At 43.0% G+C, this 8,117-nt stretch overlaps 1 long non-coding RNA gene across 1 annotated transcript; it reads left to right on the top strand.

Annotated features, from left to right (window-relative positions):
* LOC113424949 (uncharacterized) lies at positions 1-2,592 on the top strand. The gene is made up of 2 exons (XR_003372544.2): positions 1-109; positions 2,448-2,592. It is a non-coding gene; the product is annotated as an uncharacterized LOC113424949 (long non-coding RNA).
* The last annotated feature ends 5,525 nt before the right edge of the window (positions 2,593-8,117 follow it).

Raw genomic sequence — 8,117 nt, forward strand, 5'->3', positions numbered from 1 at the left:
ATAGGTCAACCTGCTGCGATCCTTTAGCAGAAGTTTTGATCAGTGATGAAGACGGGAACACGAGCAGTTTCACGATGGACTACAGAAACCCTAATCCTCCTCCAAGCTAGTGAGTTAAACATCTGAAGCTGCCAACTCATTCACTAAAGCACATTACCTTTCTCTTTAGTCCAAACTAGACAACCCATGAGCCTGGCTCGTAGATAAAGAGATGTTTTCTTGCCAGATTCTTCAATGCCATCAACAATGGCAGGTGTAGGAGATGACCTGGCTGAGCCTGGGGGGGTGTCAAATGTGTCATCAGTCATGAATCCTTTCGCAATCATAAGAAATCTAAATCCAGAAATCCTTGAATTCCTTTGACATCTACCGCCAATTTGCTTTGACTGTTAGTAGTTCAGATTCTTGTAGCGAGCAATAAACCTTTATACTCATTTGAACTGCCTGGATTTTCTGATTTCTCTGGCACTTAATGCACTGCTGCTTTCATTACAAATGTTCTTAAAATTTTAGGGATGTATCTGCCTTGAAAATAGCCAGTGTTGAACCGTATAGCAGTGGGTCCTAACCTTTTGGATGCAAGGAACCAGTTCTGTGGAAAACAATTTTTCCACAGACTAATGGTATGTGTGTGGTTTCACACACTACCTAGATCTCGCACACGTGGAGATGAAGCTTCGCTTGCTTGTGAGGCCCGGTTCCTAACGGTCCACAAACTGGTATCAGCCTGCGGCCCGGGCAATGGGCACCTCTCTTGTATAACACAGTCAAACGTCACCAGTTGGCCGCAGGAAATCTTTCATGACATTTTGTAATTTGTCACAAAATGCTTTATGGTCATTTGGATGTCCTAAAATGCTTTTATAAAATTTGCCAAATTTCAATTCTGTGGCAATGATGGGTCCCAGATTTTAGGAAGGACCTAATAGCCAAAAGTACTGGATCCAGTTAGAACTATTTGGAACACTGTGTGTAAATAACAACAGCAATTTTTTTAAAAAATTCTTTTAAATAATGTCACCTATGAATCTGGAAGTTGTATTTATCAGCCCCTTAAGGAAAGAATAGACTGCACCAGAAATTCTGGAGCCCGTTTTATTGATATAGAGCAGGGGTATCAAACTCAAGACCTGGGGGCCAGATCCGGCCTGCAAGATGCTTAGATCTGGCCGTCCTGGAAATAGCATGCAGTACCCTTGCCAGAAAAAATGGAGCTCGGGAGAGGAGCCCCCTCGAGCGCCGTTTTTGCTGGCAGAGGGTTACAGGAGTCAGTCACACCCGAAAATGGAGCTCAGGAGCCCGTTTTCTCTGGCAAAGCAATCGGGCCGCCACAAGCACCCCCAACACAAGTGATGTCGAGCTGGCCACACACCCCGTCAACGGCCACACACACATACATCCCACGGTCAAAACACAACCCTGATGTGGCCCTCAAGGAAATCAAGTTTGACACCCCTGATATTGAGCGGTGTTTTTCAACCTCGGCAACTTTCAGATGTGTGGACTTCAACTCCCAGAATTCCCTGATGCATCTTAAAATTGCTGAGGTTGAGAAAAACTAATACAGGACACCAGTGGTGGGATTCAAATTTTTTTTACTACCGGTTCTGTGGGCGTGGCTTGGTGGGCGTGGCAGGGGAAGGATATTGTAAAATCTCCAGTCAAAGGTGGTATTTGCCAGTTCTCCGAACTACTCAAAATTTCTGCTACCGGTTCTCCAGAACTGGTCAGAACCTGCTGAATACCACCTCTGCAGGACACGGCAAGTAAGGAATCTTGGAAGCTTGGTGGCATTTTTCCTCTATGCCTCCTTCCTTCCCTCCTGTTTATACCAAAGAGAGTTAAGATAGATCCAGGGGGACAATGAGAGAGTAACACAAGCAGTGTGACAACATCACAACACAAGCACCGCCCATTTTCTATGCACTTTGCAATATCACATGCAGAAAAGTGATGGATTTGCTGGAATAGACTTTGTGAGCGCTCCTAAGGAGAATACAACACAACTTTAAAGGCCATCTGCAGCCACATTGTAGTTTTGCTTTGTTGTCACACTAGTCCACCAAACAGAGAATTTCCAAAGTCAGAGAAAAAGGATTAAGACCCCACAAAGCAATAGACTTCCTCTTGAACAGCTTGTGGCCAGTGTAAAATCCAGCAGGTGCATCTTCTCCCATTGGCCCTTCTCGGCACTAGAATTCAAACCTTAAGACATGTGGGCTTCAACTCCCAGAATTCCCCAGCCAGCCACGTCTTCAAGTTGCCAACATTGAGAAATGCTGTATTTAAAAAAATAAAAAATAAAACAAAACAATAACAGTTGTTAGCCAGAAAGCCAGGGTTGCCAATTTTTCTGATAGCCTTATGGATAAGATCTGGGGAAGGGAGATGATGAAAAATAGCTTACATTTCTCGCACCAATTCCTTTGTTCACTTTTACTCCATAGAGATGACGTACATTGAAGGAATGTCCTGACACAAAATGGATTGTATTTCTGGTCCCTGGATGTGCCTCACACTGAGATAATAAAAAATGTTAGTACCCTTGCCCCAAGTCTCTGGTGGATCCAAATAAAACTAACTTCAGAAGCACTTGTGTCTGTGGAGAGTTTTTATTTATTTATTTTATTCTATTTAGAAAATCTATACAGTCTCCCACCTTAAACAAGCAATTCTGGATGGTGAACAATCTGTAGAAAAAATATATTAAAAATGATCATCAACTAAAGTAACCCAATACAAAAAAAAATGCCCAGGTACTGCATAGCAAATTGTTTCTTTGTATATAATTTTTATTAAGTTGCATTAAAAATAAAAACACAGAAAAAAACAAAAGCTAGAAAGCTAAGAGAAAGAAAAAGTGCAAACAGAGAAAAGGGGAAAAAGTGGTGACCTCTGATTCTTTTCAGTGCAAGTAAAATAAAAATAAAAACACGTCAACCTTTTGCTTCACATTTCACTTTTCAAGCTAAACCTATAATAACAAAATTATTTTAATCATCAAAACCTAAAATCAAATTTTCATTTTTTTTCAGTTTCAAGCAAAATTCCAAAGGAGGTTTCCACACAGAAACAAAGCTAGATAAAATCTTTTCTCTAATTAAACATTTTCGCCATTTTTGCTACCTCCGTCAGCTTTACTACATAGCAACTCCATCAGTGACAGATTGGGGACCCAATGGGGCAATTTCATACTGGAGATTGCTGGAACAAATATACATCTGGTTCAGTTCCAAGCTGGGAAAAAAGCACTGGAAACATGGAGGCTGATTGGAAAGATGGTTTATTGATGAAGCGGAACCGCCAAGCAGATGGTTCTGGGTAGCTGACTACATGGAGTTGCGAGTGGAGGATATTTATACCTTCGCTCGGGCTTTGAACTTGAGCTTCCTGTTTGTCAGCTTTGGAATCATTATTAAAAGCTGCCACACAGCTGCGGAGGATTGGACGGGGCTTGTTGAGGTAATTCCCCTTTAGGAGAATGAGCGCTTACAGGGAGATGTATAGAGAGTAGTGTTTGAATAATACACACAGAGCACACAGATACACTGTACAGTAAATGTAAGTTTTTACTTCCAGAAAGGTTTAAGCAAAGTCCAAAATAAGCAGTCCAAAAGTCATTCACAGGTAAATCAGTCAGTTTTCATCCAGGGATAATCCAAATATCAAATTCCAGTGTCAAAAACAGTTCAGTATCAGACTTACATTAAATCCAGTAATATCAGTCAATTAGAAGAAATGGAACAACGGCAATACTTTCCAACAGAAGGAAACAGAGATACACTTAGTCTCTTCTGAGACTCAGACTAAGACAAACCAGGTTTCTGGCTCCATCTTATGGCCGTTTGAGAAACCACACCTAATTACAGTTTTGCATTTTCTTAAAGTTACAGTACTAAAATGTTTATCCTGGTTTATATATTTCTAACCCAAATACCTGTTAGGTGACTTATATTCCTAACAGGGCTGATATTATCTGAGTAGCTCTCAATAGACAAAATCAATTCTTTAGTCATTCAAGATCATTATGAATGGCGCAGGAAGAATTGAGACTGAAGGGGGATTGGTTCACGTGATGTATGATGTGGGGAAAAGGGAATGGTTTGTAGGTTGGTACCTTGTGGGAAAAACATTTGCTAGACTAATACTTGAGTACAGCTCATCAGTCTGGAATCCGCATTACGTATCTGATATTAACACAGTTGAGAAAGTCCAGAAATATTTCACAAGAAGAGTTCTCCACTCCTCTACTCGTTGCAGAATACCTCACGCCACCAGACTTGAAATTTCTTCTAGACCTAGAAAACCTACAACTACGCCGCCTTCGGTCCGATCTAAGTACAGTATATAAAATCATACATTACAATGCCCTACCTGTCGATGAATACTTCAGCTTCAACCATAACAATACAAGAGCACACAGTAGATACAAACTCAAGGTAAACTGCACCAAACTTGATTGCAGGAAATACGACTTCAGCAACAGAGTGGTCAATGTCTGGAATACTCTACCTGACTCTGTGGTTTCTTCCCCAAACCCCAAAAACTTTAACCTTAGACTATCTGCTATTGACCTCACCCCTTTCCTAAGAGGCCTGTAGGGGATATGCATAAGCACACCAACGTGCCTACCGTCCCTGTCCTATTGTTTTTTGTTTTTTCTTATATGTATCCATTTCATGTATTCATAATTATGTTTATACTGATATCTATTATCTTGTAAGCGATTGACAAATCAAATCAATAAATAAAAATAAATAAATCTGGGGGGAAACTTTAGTTTCGGAATTCCACACAGGTACCAAGTTTCTATTCTAATAAAAGTACTTTGAGATTATGGTTGATTTGGAGTTACTGACTGGAATGGATAATCTCTGGAACACTGACACTGTTCCTGTGCAAGAACATGTATTCTATTGGTTGCTGTCAGACTCCCACGGGGCTATGCAGAGGTCAAACCTGGGAGCTCAGAGGTTGTCTGAGCTCCCAGGTTTGGTTGAAGCTTGCTGGGTGATGCAATGTCCTTAGATTTTCCATGTGCTGAGCTCTGCTGCTAGATGGATTAATCCTATTATGTCCTGGAGGGTCATGTCATAATCCCATCAGACTGCAGCTAGAGGTCTTTTGTCTTGTAGATAGGCTGGCCCAGTCTTTCTTAATGGGCACCAAATATCTGCTGGGGGCAGGCAGCTGGAGCTCTGTCTTTCTGTCTCCCTTAGGGGAAATATTTTAGCCTTTTTAACATTTCTCAAAATATTTAATTCTTCTAGGAGAGGGGTGGCTGCTAACTTTCTACAAAATGGTTACTAATTAAAACTTAACCCACCTCCTCACCCCACCCCGGGTGTCCAGCTCCTTCCTTTCCCATCTGATGTTAATGGATTTTATTTGTTAATGGTTTTATTCGCTGTGTTATATGATTGTAGATTTTAATATTTTTAATGCTTTAAGGAGGTTGTGCTATGGGTGGCAAATACAGTACATTCCATAAATAAACAAACTTTGGAGCACCCAAAAATAAACACCGAGCCACATTCTGCACCTTTGAAATGTTCTTTAAGGCAGCGGTTGCCAACCAGTGGGCCAGGGGCCACTGGTGGTCTGCGAGAAAATTTTGGTGGTCCGCAGAGAAATGTCACCCCAAAAGCAACCCCCCCAAAGCAACTAATCCAGGCTGCGCAGGAACACAAGGCTGTGACACCCACATAGCCTGCGGGAACCCAAGTATGCATCGCTTGCATTGGGAACATCAGGAGGTAGGGAGGGAGGGGGGAAAGGATGGATGGGGTAACTTGCCCCACACACCCCATGTGCCTGGCCTGGCCACCGGGCTGCTTCTTTCCGCTTCTTTCTTCTTCTGCTTTTGGCTGCACGCAAGGAAAGCAGCAAAAGTCTTTCTTTCTCTCCCCCAAACTCCGCCAGAAATGAGTCATTGGGACCCTGAAAGGCATCCTGCTCCAAGAGGCTGCGCCGGCAAAGACTCATTTCTGGTGGAGTTTGTGGGAGAGAAAGAAAGACTTCTGCTGCTTTCTTTGCATGAAGCCAAAAGTCTCTCTCTCTCCCCCCCCTCCCCCCCCCGAGAATGGAGCTGGAGACAGTATCCTGCGATCCCAAATTAAAGAATGATCGATCGGTAGGAAAATGGGATGGGGAATTGTCCTGCAGACTTTTTCGGGGATTTTCCCAGGGTCTCTGATCCGCGGGATTTAAAATTAGAGTTTGGTGGTCCCTGAGGTCCAAAAGGTTGGCAACCCTTGCTTTAAGGGCAGCCCCATATAGACTGCCTTGAAGTAATCCAATCAGGAAGTGATACTGTGTAGAGCAGAAACATTACAACCAGTGCACAAGATGAATCTGTTCAATGGCCCTCGTGATTACAGCGGCCACCTCAGTGGTGGGATTCAAAACATTTTATTACTGGTTCTGCGGGCATGGCTTGGTGGGTGTGGTGTGGTGTGGCTTGGTGGGCATGGCAGGGGAAGGTTACTGCAAAATCCCCATTCCCTCCCCACACCCACTAACCTGCTTTCCAGCTCCGTTCTCTTGTTCAGGGAAACCAAAGAAGACCCGGCCGATCAGCTGGGACTCGGGAGGCAGAGAATAGACGGGGGTGGGGCCAGTCAAAGGTGGTATCTGCCGATTCTCCGAACTACTCAAAGTTTCCGCTACTAGTTCTCCAGAATCGGTCAGAACCTGCTGAATACCACCTCTGGGCCACCTTCTCTTTGAGCAGCAACCATGAATCCAGGAGGACCCCAAGATTGTACACCATTCATTCTGGGGGATGTTATCTCATAAAGAGGTAAAGATGAAAAAAAAAAATAATCACCATATCCAGGGGACCCAAAGACCCAGAGTCAACTTCATCTTGCCAGGGTGAGTTGTAATCTGTTCTCTCCCGTCCAAACCCTTACAGACTCCAGGCCCTGGTTAAGAACCTCGACAGCATCACTTGTAGAGCCAGGGACATTCTTTTATTTATTTATTTATTTGATTTGTCAATTGTTTACAAGATAATAAGTATAAGTATATACATAGTTATGAATACATGAAATGGGTACATATAAGAAAAATAAAAAGAAACAATAGGACAGAGACGGTAGGCACGTTGGTGCGCTTATGCCCGCCCCCTGCAGACCTCTTAGGAAAGGGGTGAGGTCAATAGTAGACAGTCTAAGGTTAAAGTTTTTGGGGCTTGGGGAAGAAATCACAGAGTCTGGTAGAGTATTCCAGACATTGATCACTCTGTTGCTGAAGTCGTATTTCCTGCAATCAAGTTTGGTGCGGTTAACCTTGAGTTTGTATCTATTGTGTGCTCTTGTGTTGTTATGGTTGCAGCTGAAGGATTCATTGACAGGTAGGACATTGCAATGTATGATTTTATATACCATACTTAGATCAGACCGAAGACGGCGTAATTCAAGGTTTTCTAGTTCTAGAATTTCATGTCTGGTGGCATAAGGTGGCATAATTCTTATGACCATCTAGATTTCTACACTCTAAAAGGGTGACTCAGAAGGGTTCAAGCTAACTGGAAGTTTTAAAAAAGATGTAGGATAACCATTTGCCTGAAGTGGTGTAGGGCTTCCTGCCTCGGCAGGGGGGGTGGGGTTGGACTAGAAGACCTCCAAGGTCCCTTTCAACTCTGTTTTTTTTTACTATTCTGTTATCAGAAGGCTGCATTGTGCTCTTGTGCCAGAAAAACTTAGGAAATGACAACGTGTCCAATGCTTTCAGTACAAACACACTGTGAAAGGTCTTTCCTGTCAAAGTTGAAGCACGCACATCTTTAAAGTGGCCAAGGGTTACGCAACACGGATCTAAACAAACAGGACTCACATATTCCCCCCACTGCAACCCATGGAGTTTGAGCAAATGCCAGTCTGGCAACTGGTCAGAAACTCAATTTGCCATGTTCCTCTTTGCAGCTGGAGGGTAACGATGCTGACTTCATTAGAGAGGCAGATTCAATATGGAAAACAAAAAAACAAAAAAAAGATGAACAATTGACAGCTGCTCATTTCCCCCACCTCCCACCCACCCCCCGGTTGTAACTTCAGCTATTAAACTCCCACAGCCAAGGCAGGTAGACAGAGGTCGTGAGGCAGACCTGGAGG

Source organism: Notechis scutatus, chromosome 2 (genome assembly GCF_049901735.1).
Source record: "Notechis scutatus isolate UNSWTSFEM ecotype Mainland chromosome 2, rNotScu1.2, whole genome shotgun sequence".
Taxonomy (NCBI): domain Eukaryota; kingdom Metazoa; phylum Chordata; class Lepidosauria; order Squamata; family Elapidae; genus Notechis; species Notechis scutatus.